Here is a 15,031-nt window from a genome sequence, read left to right as displayed (position 1 = left end):
CTGTGCAGTCGGTCTGTGGAAAGAAGATGCCCCATTCACTTATGTTGACTCTTTTGAAAGACATCATGTGCAAGTCACTGATACAGCATTATTCCTGCAGGAGTTAATTTGAACCTTTATTCACTGGTGGTGCATGCCATTAGCATCACTGGTCTTAAATTGTTAGACCTGGCGCCATTGGTGTAGAAAAACGAATTTAGTATGCCTGAACTCAGAATGATTAAATACATATTTTAGTGAAGTTGTTTTTAACATTCTGTGCTTGAAAATATCACTTTTAGAAAGTAGGTATTTTCTTGCCTAACCATCCAGCCTGCCTCTGCTAGGTTTGTGTATTCCATGTCTGGTTTGTGAGTTACAGGGGCTAGGGTGGCTCCAGGAATCAGGGTGAGTCAGCACTAGGCTGAATAGACCTATTTGCATTGGGAGTGGTGGGAGGAGTAGTACCTGGGCCTGAATAGGGATGTGCCTGCCTTCCACAATGCTGGCTCCATCGTCTGTGGTGCATCTGATGACCCTGGCCCACACTGACAAAGGAAGAAGTTGTGCACTTGCAGAGTGCAGCCAGGACTGCTTTGGACTAGGTACAGACACTCTCTGCATTCAGAAACAAAGGTTTAGTGTGTATAAAAAGGGGAACCCAGACCCCAGAACTTTAGATCACTTCTGGGAATCAAGAAGACCCTTTGCCAAGAAGGAGAAACAAGGAAGTTGAAGGAGGAGACTGCCCCTGTGATTCGCTGTTGAGGTTGGCCTGCAGTGGTTACTTTATTGCCAAGGAAAGGAGAAAAGGAACCTTGTGTGTCTCCGCGGGTGCTTGCCTCCAGCCTGAAGTCTCAGGGATACAAGACCTCACCACCAGCTCCCCTGAATTCCCTTGCGGGGACTTCTGCCTGCAGAGAGGTGCCTATAGTTGTTTGGGCCCTCTGAGAAGACTGAGTGTTGCTGGGAGCTGGAAGTACGACACAATGAGGAAAAGTGTGTCGCCGCTGCAGCAATTGCCATCACACTGCAGAAGAAGCGCGCCACAGCTGTTCACTGTCGCATCATCGTCGAAGCGGGTCGCATCACTGGAGAAGCATGTCGCCGCCGCAGAGGTTGCTGTCGCCTAACCGGAGAATCATGTCGCAGGGCCTGTCGTGGCTCAGAAGTTACGGAGTTCGCCGCATGGCAGTCGGGCATGCACGCAATGCATCCCAACTTGTCACATCACATCAAGACGCCATTTTCATGCATCGCACCGGATCGTCCCATCGCAGAGATGCGCCATCTTGTCGCATCGTCAATGGGCCGCAGTAAGAAACGACACATCAACTCCCCACACAGTAAGGAAGTGATGTATCACCTCCCCCTACGCAGCAATAAGGTACCAACGCATCCGCTCCCCTGAGTGTAAGGAACAGTGCGTCAACTTCCCTGCAAACCTTTTGTTTGTTTGTGTGACAAATCTAAGGTACTTTGAGAGTAAAGTGTTGCATTTACCATCTACATTGAACTAAGCTGTTTTCTACTATTTTAAAGTCTATTTTTGATTATTATTGTGGATTTTTGTCCTTTGTCTTGTGTTAAGTCTACTAAAGATTACTTATTTTTCTAAAATGGTGTGGTGTCCATTTGTAGTGTTTTCACTGTATTACTGTATGTGTTCACAAATGCTTTACACACTGTCTCTGAGATAAGCCTGCCTGCTCGTGTCAAGCTACCAAGGAGGTGAGCAGGGGTTATTTAGGAGTGTACCCCCCTTACCCTTTATAGAAGCAAGGGTCCCTATTTGGACAAAGATACCTACCTCTGCCAACTAGAGACCCCAATTCTAACATTAATCATATTGAACAGTTAGCAAACAATTGACATGATTAAAGAGTAGACCCCCTGGGTACATCATGTAAACCATCCACCCCATCATCTTGCACAAGTACTAACACACTGGTTGTATTTTGTGAAACCTCATGAACAGTTTGATGCCTTGGTTAATGGTAAGGTGTGCACTATCGAGACAAAGGTTGGACATATGTGAAGTGAAAATACAACTTCCTCTTGACCCAGGGGGGATAGAGGAAACCTCTTTAACCCCTACATTTGTTTCCTATCAGCTAAATAATACCATTTAAAGCACTTATATTTACTTTTAGGATAGTGAATTTGACAGGCCCAAGTTATATCCAAAACAATATTAAAAGATATCAACCCCGAGGAATATCCAGTGCACCAATCAAAAGCTTTTATGTATCCCCAGAATGAATAAATCCAGAGCTGGAGGTAGGGACTTCTTCTCTCCTTCGCAGAAAGGGTGGTATACACTTCCTGATCACCTTCGGAGGATATCGCCAGAGGCTATGTTTAAAACCTGCTTAAAACCTCATGTCTTTTAGAAATGTTGATTTAATTTATTTTCTATATTTTCCCTTTAGATAGAAAATTGCTAATGCTTTACGTACCTGTAATCAGCGCAGGACGCTCCCGGAGGAGCAGCTGTTAGTGCTTTATATAAATTTCAGTTCATTCATGCATTCTTTACGTGCATCTTAATGTACGGCTTAGACTTTCCAATGCTATTTACTCTCTGGACTCACCTCTTAAAACTCATCCTACTTTTATGATTTAGATAACAATAGCTCAATCTGATGGATTTCAATGGAAAGAAGAAACACCTCCTTGTTTACTTGCTCTCTACTCCGACCTCACTTATGTCAGGTGACACTATCTAAGAGAGATATTTGTGATGCAGAGTATAAAGACAAGGTCTGAGGCAATTACACTACTTATCAATGTAGATTTAAAAAAAAAGGGTCATTAGGTATATTAATCTCTACTACATAGTCTTAAAACATGTACAATTCGGAAAAGTATGCTTTTGTTCTGGTTCATGGTTTTATGCTCATGGTTTTATGCTGTGAAACACTAAAGCAAAAACAAAGAAGGCAAAATCTGTTTTTATCTCAAATTATTGAGTTGAAACCTATTGATTGATTGACCTCATGTCATATTGTGACCAATGATTTCTTTTACACTCTGCAATATAGTACAGATACACATTTCTATTTTTTTTACTGGTATATGCAATGGATTTTGAAATGAACTACTACTAGTAATGCACTCTCTATGGAGCCAGGTGCTCGCTTTGGCGTTCCCACAGTTGATTCAAATTGGCCAAATCGATAAAAAAGCTTTATTTTATTCCCTACAACATACACATTCCACTTCCTTAAGAAACATCTTAGGTCCTTACCTTCAGGGTGAGACCAGGTTTCACATCCCCTACCACATGCATCTCATCCTGTTCTAATAAACGATAGTGAGTGCACTGCTGTAAGGTGAGGATTACTGCCTGGATCAAACAGCTACCATACTTTTTTCTGTGCAAGTACAGTGGCATCTATGAGGGTTCATTATTGCCAGATTCACACCCATATCCAGGTGTCTCTACAGGTACCTTGCAAATGTAGGATATTAATGGGTAAGAATTCTCTTGTCCGCAAGCCGGCACATTGCTCTGAAGTCCTAGGATAGACAAACCTCGCATAAGTGCAGCATCAACAGTGGTATTGGGGAGAGACAACTTGTATTTCACGTTATCTGCCCAGATGGTTATCTTTGGCATGTGAATATGCTTGCTGAGAAATTTCGTTCTACAAATATTTAGGGCGGTCAGTATAAGCATGAAGCTCAACACTGCAAGAAGATCAATGTGAAGGTTAGAAGTCATCAAGAGCCATCTAGTATCAACAACAAATTATTATACTCGTGACTGTGGTACAGCTCAGTCTGAAAAAAGCATTGGCAATTCCAACACGTGGCTTATGAATGGAAGTGCCTTTTGTGTTACTGTGTCGACACTCAATAAGTCATCATACACGTTCCTTGCTCTCATGTATTCATTGATCAATCCACAAACTTATCCTTCCATTCACCTTCTGACACAATCGCACAAAAATTCAACAACATAGAACAGAATACAAGTGGAAAAAAGAAAACATCTTGCCTTCTAAACACAGCCGGTGTATATAAGTAATAATAAAACTAATCACAGGAGCAGTAAATAGTATATGACTGTTTTGTAGTTCCAGCATGATCGCCACAGTAATGCCAACATGTTGGCTATCTTGGAAGGGTAAAACTAATGATTCAATTCAATTCAATTCAAAGAAGTCTTTATTCGATTATTACATCATAAAAGACATGCATCACAATTTACAATAGCTAAAATACATTTATTGTTTTTAAAATAGTATAAAATGATAATAAAACAATCTAAGACCGTATTAAATCCTTTGTATAAAACTTCATTTGAATATTACTTTAAAAAGTTACAAGAAATCCATAATAACATAGCTGTAGTAGTTCGTACACAGTAGGTCAAGTCAAGTCAAGAGATTTATATAGCGCGCTACATACCCATAGGGTCTCAAGGCGCTAGAGGGAGGGTGGGGAATTACTTGTCGAATATCCAAGTTTTAAGTTGCTTTCTGAATGCTAGGTGGTTCTGAGTAAGGCGAAGGTGAGTGGGAAGTGAGTTCCAGGTTTTAGCTGCCAGGTAGGAGAAGGATCTACCTCCCATGGTGGTTTTGTTGATGCGAGGTACAGTGGCAAGGGCTTGGTTGGAGGATCGCAGCTGACGGGAGGGGGTGTAGAAGGACAATCGTGTGTTGAGGCATTCGGGTCCAAGTTCGTAGAGTGCTTTGTGTGCGTGGGTTAGGAGGCGGAAAGTAATCCTCTTATTTACGGGGAGCCAGTGGAGGTTTTTCAGGTGACCAGAGATGTGTTCTTTACGCGGGATGTCTAGTATGAGCCTGGCTGAAGCGTTCTGGATGCGTTGGAGTTTTTTCTGGAGTTTTGCGGTGGTACCGGCGTATAGTGTGTTTCCGTAGTCCAGGCGGCTCGTGACCAGTGCGTGGGTGACTGTTTTTCTAGTTTCGGTGGGGATCCAGCGAATGTTTTTTTGAGCATGCGAAGAATGTTGAAGCAAGATGATGAAACGGCGTTGACTTGTCTGGTCATTGAGAGTGAGGAGTCCAGGATGACGCCCAGGTTCCGTGCGTGGTCCGTCGGGATGGGGGCTTTTCCAAGGGCTTCTGGCCACCAAGAGTCATCCCAGGCGGAGGGGGAGGTGCCTAAGATGAGGACTTCTGTTTTGTCTGAGTTCAGTTTCAGACGGCTGTGCTTCATCCACTCGGCTACTTCTTTCATTCCTTCGTGTAGGTTGGTTTTGGCTGTGTTAGGGTCTTTGGTGAGTGATAGGATCAGTTGAGTGTCATCCGCGTAGGAGATGATGTTGAGATTGTGTTGGCGAGTGATGGCCGCAAGGGGGCTCATGTATACGTTGAAGAGGGTGGGGCTGAGTGACGATCCTTGTGGCACGCCGCAGATGACTTCAGAGGCCTTTGATTTGAATGGTGGGAGGCGGACTTTCTGTGTTCTTCCGGTGAGGAACGAGGTGATCCATTCCAGTGCTTTTCCTTGGATTCCTACGTCTCTGAGGCGCTGAAGAAGGGTGCTGTGACAGACTGTGTCGAAGGCAGCGGAAAGGTCGAGGAGGATGAGGGCGACTGTGTCTCCATTGTCCAGTAGAGTTCGAATGTCGTCTGTTGCTGCGATGAGGGCGGTTTCAGTGCTGTGTTTGGCTCGGAAGCCGGACTGTGAGGAGTCGAGGGATTTGTTGGTTTTGAGGAAGGTGGCGAGCTGGTTGTTGACGGCTTTCTCAATGACTTTGGCCGGGAATGGAAGAAGCGAGATGGGGCGGTAGTTTTTGAGTTCGGTGGGGTCAGCTGTGGGTTTTTTCAGAAGGGCGCTGAGTTCTGCGTGTTTCCAGCTTTCCGGGAAGGTGGCGGAGTTGAGGGAGTAGTTGATGACATCTCGGAGGTGTGGTGCTATGATGGAGTCTGCTTTGTTGAAGATGTGGTGAGGGCATGGGTCAGTTGGGGATCCTGAGTGGATGGAGTTCATCAGGCGGATGGTGTCCTCAGTGGAGATTGGGTTCCAGTCGTTAAGGATGTTCAAGGGGGGTGAAGGTCCTGCAGAAGATTGGGTGGGTTGGTATTCGGGACGGTTGTCGAAGCTGTTGTGGATGTCTGCGATTTTGTTGTGGAAGAAGGAAGCTAGGGAGTCGCAGAGGGCTTGGGAGGGGGTAATGTCGTTGGAGTTGGCTGATGGGTTGGTAAATTCTTTGACGATGTTGAATAATTCCTTGCTGTTGTGGGCGTTGTTATCTAGACGGTCTTTGAGTGCGGTTTTCTTGGCAGATCGGATTAGTTGGTGGTGTATGCGGGTAGCATTTTTGAAGGCGTCCTTGGTGCTGGTGTTAGGATCTTTTTTCCAGGCCTTTTCGAGGAAGCGACAGTGTTTCTTCGATTTCTTAAGATCATCGTTGAACCAGGATGCGTTTTTGCTGCTTAGCTTGATTTGGTGTTTTTTCAACGGTGCGAGGATGTCGGCGCTGTTGGATAACCATTGGGTGAGGTTGATGGCTGCTTGGTCGGGGTTTGAGGAGAGGGCGGGGGGGTTAAGTAGAAGCGAAGAGGAGATCTGGTCGCTGGTGACTTTGTTCCAGTTTCTTCGCAGGGTGGGTTGAGGATGGTTGTGGATTGTGGTCTTATTGTAGGTAAAGTGAACGCAGCTGTGGTCCGTCCAGTGAAGAGCTGTGGTGTGACTGAATGAGATATGTTTGCTGGAGGTGAAGATAGGGTCGAGCGTGTGACCTGCGATGTGGGTGGGCGTGGAGACAAGTTGTTTGAGTCCGAGGTCGGCGAGATTGTCCAGAAGGGTGGTGGTGCAGCTGTCGTTGTTCTTTTCCAGGTGAAAATTGAGGTCTCCCAATAGAATGTAGTCCTCGGAGGGGAGGGCGTGTGGGGTGATAAAGTCAGTGATGTCGTCACTGAATTGTGCACGGGGTCCTGGAGGCCTGTAGAGGAAGGTGCCTCTGAGTGTGGTCTTGGGGTCGGTGTGGATCTGGAAGTGAAGGTGTTCGGCGCTAGCGAGGTTGATGTCTGAGCTAGTTGAGATGCGGATGGAGTTTTTATGAACGATAGCGATGCCTCCTCCTGTATGCTTGATGCGGTCCTTTCGGATGATCTTGTAGCTTTCCGGGATGGCAATGGTGATGTCTGGGGCTGATGAGGCATTCATCCATGTTTCTGTTAGGAAGGCGACGTCCGGTGAAACAGTGTCTAGTAGATTCCAGAGGTCGATGGCGTGCCTGTGGACCGAGCGGGTGTTGAGTAGGATGCATTTAAGGTGGTTTTTGTCAGATATCTGGTTGGTGTTAGTGGATGAGGAGTTGTTCTTGGTGCCGTCGAACTTGCAGGAGTGGCAAGAGAAGGGTCCATGGGTGTGTCCAGGAGCGGCTTGGACGCAGTTGGGGGAGTGGCCGGGGTTAAGGGCTAGGAGGGTGGTGGCATCGTAAGTGATGCGAGTGGGCTGGGCATTGCGGGAAACAGGGGGTCTGGCGCTGGGCGCGGTCCAGGCGCGGACGGGCGTAGACGGGCTTACCTTTGGCGCACCTTTGGCGCGGCCGCAGCGCGTGGACGCTGTGCGTTGGGGCATCTGACATAAATGGAGAGTGGAGGGGGGCGGAGGAAGGGAGGAGCAGCTGGGGAGGCGGGTGCGGGGCGGAGAGGAGGGGCTTGCTCGAAAGCACAACAAACAAAATGGTAGAAGAGGGAAATACGAGCTGGGCGAGCTTGGGGCCAAAAGTGAAATAATCAAAGGAGATAAGGCACAAGTAAACGAACAGCAATATATACGTAAGAAGCCTAGCAAAGCGAGCGCAGTGCGAAATCAAATATGCAAATGTAGTAGGCAAATGCGGGCGGTTACAATGAGGACAAGCGCTGCGATGCAAGTACAGAATAGCAGTGCTAATGAGAAGCGCTACGATACCAGCCGTCCGTTTTCAAACAGGGAACCACTCAGAGGATGGGGATAGCGCTGATGGAATCGCCAGAGAGCGAGTGAGCGGCCGCCTCTTACAGCGTAAGGGAGGTCACAGAGCTTCAATCTACTGGGCAGTTGTAATCAATCCTTGGAAGGGAGGAGCAGCTGGGGAGGCGGGTGCGGGGCGGAGAGGAGGGGCTTGCTCGAAAGCACAACAAACAAAATGGTAGAAGAGGGAAATACGAGCTGGGCGAGCTTGGGGCCAAAAGTGAAATAATCAAAGGAGATAAGGCACAAGTAAACGAACAGCAATATATACGTAAGAAGCCTAGCAAAGCGAGCGCAGTGCGAAATCAAATATGCAAATGTAGTAGGCAAATGCGGGCGGTTACAATGAGGACAAGCGCTGCGATGCAAGTACAGAATAGCAGTGCTAATGCGAAGCGCTACGATACCAGCCGTCCGTTTTCAAACAGGGAACCACTCAGAGGATGGGGATAGCTCTGAGGGAATCGCCAGAGAGCGAGTGAGCGTCCGCCTCTTACAGCGTAAGGGAGGTCACAGAGCTTCAATCTACTGGGCAGTTGTAATCAATCCTTGGAAGGGAGGAGCAGCTGGGGAGGCGGGTGCGGGGCGGAGAGGAGGGGCTTGCTCGAAAGCACAACAAACAAAATGGTAGAAGAGGGAAATACGAGCTGGGCGAGCTTGGGGCCAAAAGTGAAATAATCAAAGGAGATAAGGCACAAGTAAACGAACAGCAATATATACGTAAGAAGCCTAGCAAAGCGAGCGCAGTGAGAAATCAAATATGCAAATGTAGTAGGCAAATGCGGGCGGTTACAATGAGGACAAGCGCTGCGATGCAAGTACAGAATAGCAGTGCTAATGCGAAGCGCTACGATACCAGCCGTCCGTTTTCAAACAGGGAACCACTCCGAGGATGGGGATAGCGCTGAGGGAATCGCCAGAGAGCGAGTGAGCGGCCGCCTCTTACAGCGTAAGGGAGGTCACAGAGCTTCAATCTACTGGGCAGTTGTAATCAATCCTTGGAAGGGAGGAGCAGCTGGGGAGGCGGGTGCGGGGCGGAGAGGAGGGGCTTGCTCGAAAGCACAACAAACAAAATGGTAGAAGAGGGAAATACGAGCTGGGCGAGCTTGGGGCCAAAAGTGAAATAATCAAAGGAGATAAGGCACAAGTAAACGAACAGCAATATATACGTAAGAAGCCTAGCAAAGCGAGCGCAGTGCGAAATCAAATATGCAAATGTAGTAGGCAAATGCGGGCGGTTACAATGAGGACAAGCGCTGCGATGCAAGTACAGAATAGCAGTGCTAATGCGAAGCGCTACGATACCAGCCGTCCGTTTTCAAACAGGGAACCACTCAGAGGATGGGGATAGTGCTGAGGGAATCGCCAGAGAGCGAGTGAGCGTCCGCCTCTTACAGCGTAAGGGAGGTCACAGAGCTTCAATCTACTGGGCAGTTGTAATCAATCCTTGGAAGGGAGGAGCAGCTGGGGAGGCGGGTGCGGGGCGGAGAGGAGGGGCTTGCTCGAAAGCACAACAAACAAAATGGTAGAAGAGGGAAATACGAGCTGGGCGAGCTTGGGGCCAAAAGTGAAATAATCAAAGGAGATAAGGCACAAGTAAACGAACAGCAATATATACGTAAGAAGCCTAGCAAAGCGAGCGCAGTGCGAAATCAAATATGCAAATGTAGTAGGCAAATGCGGGCGGTTACAATGAGGACAAGCGCTGCGATGCAAGTACAGAATAGCAGTGCTAATGCGAAGCGCTACGATACCAGCCGTCCGTTTTCAAACAGGGAACCACTCAGAGGATGGGGATAGTGCTGAGGGAATCGCCAGAGAGCGAGTGAGCGTCCGCCTCTTACAGCGTAAGGGAGGTCACAGAGCTTCAATCTACTGGGCAGTTGTAATCAATCCTTGGAAGGGAGGAGCAGCTGGGGAGGCGGGTGCGGGGCGGAGAGGAGGGGCTTGCTCGAAAGCACAACAAACAAAATGGTAGAAGAGGGAAATACGAGCTGGGCGAGCTTGGGGCCAAAAGTGAAATAATCAAAGGAGATAAGGCACAAGTAAACGAACAGCAATATATACGTAAGAAGCCTAGCAAAGCGAGCGCAGTGCGAAATCAAATATGCAAATGTAGTAGGCAAATGCGGGCGGTTACAATGAGGACAAGCGCTGCGATGCAAGTACAGAATAGCAGTGCTAATGCGAAGCGCTACGATACCAGCCGTCCGTTTTCAAACAGGGAACCACTCAGAGGATGGGGATAGCGCTGAGGGAATCGCCAGAGAGCGAGTGAGCGTCCGCCTCTTACAGCGTGGTGAATACACGTTTACACACAGTCAATGGAGAACCTATGGTTTTAGGCTAGGACATAGGTCGACTTGATGTACCTTGCTCTTAGGATCCAAGCCCAGCCTATATATTTCGCTACACCAATTACAATCACGGGCAACAGATCTGTCTTTAGAATCCTACTAGCATCAGCTGCTGAACGTGTTCCCAAGCTTCTACAAACTGGGCTTAACCACTTTAATCTAGGGGCAATATACAGCGGGCAGACAAAAAGAAAATGGTTTATACTTTCACCCTGTCCTACACACCTAGGACAGTGCCCAGACCCACCCTTACCCCATGTTTTATTGAACTCCCTTAATGGCAAGGAACCGCATCTATATTGGTGAAATAATTTACGGTCCAGGGGCTTGGTTATAACATCCCAATATTTTTCAAGGTGTGCAGTCATAATATCGAGTCTTTTATTTCGACTGGACAGAATATCGAGTAAAAAATATAGAATGGACATAATATCGACTAGACATAATATAGACAACAAAAATATCGACTAGAGAAAATTAATATCGAATAGAATGGACATAATATCGAATCAAAAATATAGAATGGACATAATATCGACTAGACATAATATAGCCAACAAAAATATCGAATTTAAGGTAAGTTAATAATAATTTTTATTTTTTGTGTAATATAAGTCTGTAGCGGGTTGTGGGTTTATGGGGGAATAGGGTGGGAAGTAATTTAATTATAATTAATTAAATATGTTAATTTATTTATTGATATTTATTTAGAATTAATTGTTAATTATTTATTAATTGGTAATTAATTAAAATATAATTGGTAATTAATTATAATTGATTAATTGATAAATATTTTAATTTTAGTAATTTATTTTCTGTAGCGGGTTGTGGGTTTATAGGGGAATAGGGTGGGAAGTAATTTAATTATAATTAATTAAATATGTTAATTTATTTATTGATATTTATTTAGAATTAATTGGTAATTAATTATTAATTGGTAATTAATTAAAATATAATTGGTAATTAATTATAATTGATTAATTGATAAATATTTTAATTTTAGTAATTTATTTTCTGTAGCGGGTTGTGGGTTTATAGGGGAATAGGGTGGGAAGTAATTTAATTATAATTAATTAAATATGTTAATTTATTTATTCTTAATTATTTGGAATACATTGTTAATTAAATAATAATTGGTAATTAATAAAAATATGATTGGTAAATAATTTTTATTGATTAATTGATAAATATGTTAATTTCATTCTTTTATTTTCTGTAGCGGGTTGTGGGTTTATAGGGGAATAGGGTGGGAAATAATTTAATTCTCATTAATTAAATATGTCATTTAAATTATTGGTATTTATTTTGAATTGATTGTTAATTAATTTTTAATAGGTAATTAATTAAAATATAATTGGTAATTAAAATTAATTTATTATTTTTTAAATTGTAAATTAATTTATTGTTAATAGGTAATTAATTAGTATGAGTAGGCAATTTTTAAAATTAAATAATTTTATTTTGTATTTATAAATAAATATTTAATATTTTTTATACACAAGTAAAATATTTTATTTATTTGTAATTGGTATTACTATTTATGTTATTTATATCTATTTGTGAAGTATTTACTTTCCCTATTATTGCACTCTCTGAAGTTGGAATAGTAATTTTAACCCCTACGCTATACAACACTTTCCCTACTGTTGCACCCACTGGAGTGGGTATGCAACGTTTACAACGCAACTTTTACTATGCACTACCATTACAACAAAACTTTTACAACGCAAAAACTTTTACAACGCATACATTTACAAAGCATGTTTTTACAACGCAGATACCTTTACAACGCATACCATTACAACGTAAGTATTGCTAAGTATAGAATTATTTTTAAAATGTTATATGTTTGGGTTTTTGGGTAAAGGGGTATTTTTAGGGTTCAGGGTCAGTTTTCAGTTTCTGGGGTAAAGGGGTATTTTTAGGGTTCAGGGTCAGTTTTCAGTTTTTGGGTAAAGGGGTATTTTTAGGGTTCAGGGTCAGTTTTCAGTTTTTGGGGTAAAGGGATATTTTTAGGGTTCAGGGTCAGTTTTCAGTTTTTGGGTAAAGGGGTATTTGTAGGGTTCAGGGTCAGTTTTCAGTTTTTGGGTTAAGGGGTATTTTTTGGGTTCAGGGTCAGTTTTCAGTGTCTGGGGTAAAGGGGTATTTTTAGGGTTCAGGGTCAGTTTTCAGTTTTTGGGTAAAGGGGTATTTTTAGGGTTCAGGGTCAGTTTTCAGTTTTTGGGTAAAGGGGTATTTTTAGGGTTCAGGGTCAGTTTAGGTTTTTTGGGGTACAGGGGTACTTTGTAAAAATAAAGTAAAATTACATTTAAATTACATTAATTAAATAAAATTAAATTAAATTAAATTATATTATAATATTTTAAATTAATTTATATTAAAAAAAATTATATACTTACCAATACTTACGTTGTAATGGTATGCGTTGTAAAGGTATATGCGTTGTAAAATCTTGCGTTGTAAATGTATGAGTTGTAAAAGTTTTTGTGTTGTAAAAGTTTTGATGTAATGGTAGGTGTTGTAAAAGTATGCGTTGTAACGTCATACATCCCTGGAGTGGGAATAGTAATTTTAACCCCTACGCTATCCAGCGCTTTCCCTACTGTTGCACCCACTGGAGTGGGAATAGTAAATTTTACCTCTACGCTATTCAACACTTTTGTTAATGTTGAACTCACTATAGTTGTTACAATAAATTTGAACTATTTTCTATGCTACGCTAAAAATGTTATATATGTTTATTTAATAATATGTTTATATATATATATATATATATATATATATATATATATGTATTATTTTAGGTGATATAATTTTTTTAATTATAGAAATTATTTCTTAAAATTAAATTTTTAAAATAATTATTTCTAAGTTTATATTAAATATATTTATTACTATATTCGTTTTAACTTAATTTTAAGACATTTAAAAAAATCGATATTTTGACAGTCTATATTTTTGTAAGTCAATATTTTGGAGTCGATATTTTGGTACTTACCTGTTTGTAGATAGGGAGTCGATATTTTGTCACTCGATATTTTTCACTCGATATTTGTGTATCTCGATATTTGTGACGTCGATATTATGTCAGTGATCCATTTTTCAAAGCAGGGGACATCCTTCATAACAACAAATGTACCAGTTAGGTTACTAACAGTCAATCCCGAATGTCTATTTTCTACAACCCAATCCCAATATTGTAGCTTCAAATCCTTTTTCGAAGGGAAGGTTGCAGTATTGGGATTTAACCATAGTTCACCTTGTCCCAGGGCACACAAGGTAGTTTTTAAATGTTTAAACCAACCTATGTTGGAGGAGCCAGGAAGATCCCTAATCTCAATGCATGCTCTTGCATAGAGCTGAAGTTCGGGCGTTGTCCAGAGGCGACGCCAGAATGCTAATGGTCGCAATCTGGCTAGGTCCTCCACAGGTTGACACCCAAGATCATACAAGAGTGGGATCCGCGGTGTTGACTGTGGGAGACCAATAGCCACCCTAAGGAATTTATTTTGAGCAACTTTCAGGGGGTCAAGATTACTGTAGCCCCAGAGCTCCGCCCCATACAAGACAGAGGGTAGAACTTTCGTTCCATAAATCCTCATTAATGGGGACATGGGCCGGGTAAACAAGCTTTTATGTTCTTTGAGCAATGCTCCTCCTTTCTGCGCATGCTTTAATGCCAATAGGTCAACCTGTTGAGACCAGCTAAGGGTCTCGTTAAACGTGACTCCAAGGTAGGTAAACAGTTTAGTCTGTTCCAGGGATGTGCCCCCCATGGTAACTCTAGCTGTAATCGGGGAGTGTCCTCTTAATACCATAAATTTTGTTTTTGACACATTCACCTCAAGCTCATGCTCGCAGCAGAACAGTTCAAACCTTGACAGGGCCTGTTGGAGACCCTGTCTAGTCTTTGAAATTAAAAGGGTGTCGTCTGCAAACATGAGCAAGGGGGTTTTCATTCCAGCCAGGGATGGGGCATCGGTGGGGTGATTTGCAAAATAATTAGTAACCCCGTTTATATATAAGGAAAAGAGGGTTGGAGCTAAAACACACCCTTGCCTTACACCTTTAGCGACTGGAAATCTATCCGTTACCTCCTCTGGTTTGCCCCAACGTACTTGGGCGAAAGTTTGAGCGTGTAGGTTCACCAAGAGGCGTACAAGAGGAGCTGGCATACCCAGCTTCACTAAACAGTCCCACAACTTTGCCCTTGGGACAAGGTCAAAAGCAGACCTTAAGTCCACAAAGGCTGCATAGAGAACATCTTTACCTAGGATGACAGTCTTCCAATAAAGAAGAATGAACCGAAAAGCCTGGTCTAAGGTGCTCACATGAGATCGAAAGCCAGCCTGGAGTGGTGTAAGAATGTTAAACTCACCAATCCAGTCCAGAATCCTGCCAAGAACAAGGCGGGCTGTGATTTTTTGTACCGCATCTATAAGGCTGATCGGCCGGTAGTTGGAGGGAACCGACCGGTCGCCTTTCTTGTAGATTGGCAGGATTTCTGCCCCGAACCAGGACTCAGGGACCTTGGCACCAGAGGCTAGAGCATTAGCCAGATGAACTATATAAGGGACCCAGAGATCCTGATCCTGTTGAAATAAATCTGCTGGAATGCAATCCGGGCCTGGTGCCTTGCCCCTCGGAATAGATTGCAAGATATGTTTAACTTCACAATACGTGCACTTAAGGGGAACAACCAGAACAAGACGGGGAATGACCACCTGGGCACTACTTTAGTTCCTAAATTGTTCCTC

This window comes from Lissotriton helveticus, chromosome 7, assembly GCF_964261635.1.
Source record: "Lissotriton helveticus chromosome 7, aLisHel1.1, whole genome shotgun sequence".
Lineage (NCBI taxonomy): Eukaryota > Metazoa > Chordata > Amphibia > Caudata > Salamandridae > Lissotriton > Lissotriton helveticus.
Note: the sequence above shows the minus strand (reverse complement) of the source record.